The sequence below is a fragment of the Mastomys coucha genome, chromosome X (genome assembly GCF_008632895.1).
Source record: "Mastomys coucha isolate ucsf_1 chromosome X, UCSF_Mcou_1, whole genome shotgun sequence".
Taxonomy (NCBI): Eukaryota; Metazoa; Chordata; class Mammalia; order Rodentia; family Muridae; genus Mastomys; species Mastomys coucha.
Window position 1 is genome coordinate 52,869,016 of NC_045030.1, and position 916 is coordinate 52,869,931.

General features: G+C 34.3%; 1 protein-coding gene across 6 annotated transcripts in view; it reads right to left on the reverse strand.

Moving 5' to 3' along the window:
* Window positions 1-916, reverse strand: part of Enox2 (ecto-NOX disulfide-thiol exchanger 2) — a 289,193-nt gene that overhangs the window by 59,377 nt on the left and 228,900 nt on the right. The gene's annotated exons all lie outside the window — the stretch shown is intronic.

A 916-nucleotide genomic window follows, 5' to 3' on the forward strand; every position in this document is an offset into this window, starting at 1 on the left:
TCACTACTAGTATTTTCTTAAATGAACATAAATACATAAAGTCTTTTTGTTTGTTTGTTTTATATTTAATAGAGTTTAAAATCTTGGATCTTACTGTGGTACAAAATAAGAACAATTTTTAGACACTGGATTTCATTGTAATAAGGTTGCATTTCAATGGCCCTCACATCACCAAAGGATTTTACCTCCATCGTAGCTAAGCTGAGAGTTGATAGTTCTGCTGCGCCAAGAAATGAACTGTAGGCTCGATTTTTGGATACAGACTTCCTGCTATGGTCAAAGCCATTTGACTTGAGTGAGTGACTTCATTCTCAGCCCACAGAGAACAGGTTACATTCATTTAAGAAATGGTGTGTGTATCAAGATAGTCTATCTATAAAGTCATTAACCAACTGTTTCAATGAATAATGGTTCTGCTTGGAGGGTGGCACAGTCATTAGGTGCAGGTAAGAATCTGGTTCATTAGCTGTGATAATTTGGAAAAGCATTCATCTCAGAGAAAGAGTAACTTATAAAGTCCTCTTCTTCAAACTTGATACAAGAATTACAAATGTCAAGCAAAGCATTCAGTCTCACACCTTGTTGTTCTCTTACAAGCCACCTCCCTAGTTAATCGTCTATGTTTCTTTTGGGTATATAAATACTTTTGAAATATATATGCTGATATGAAAACCATAGTATAGTATAAAAACATGAAATAAACAATACTATTAATAGAGAGGCTGAGGTAGGAGAAGCAAGATTTCAAGACCCTTATGTTATACACAGCCAGACACTGTCACGAACATAGGAGCTGAAAGTGTATATGGATTGTACAATATTGGACCTATTTCTCCAATTACGAAATTAGAGACCATTGGATGACAATAAACAAATTTCTAATTCCTCATATTTTTGGATTTCAATCAATTAGGAT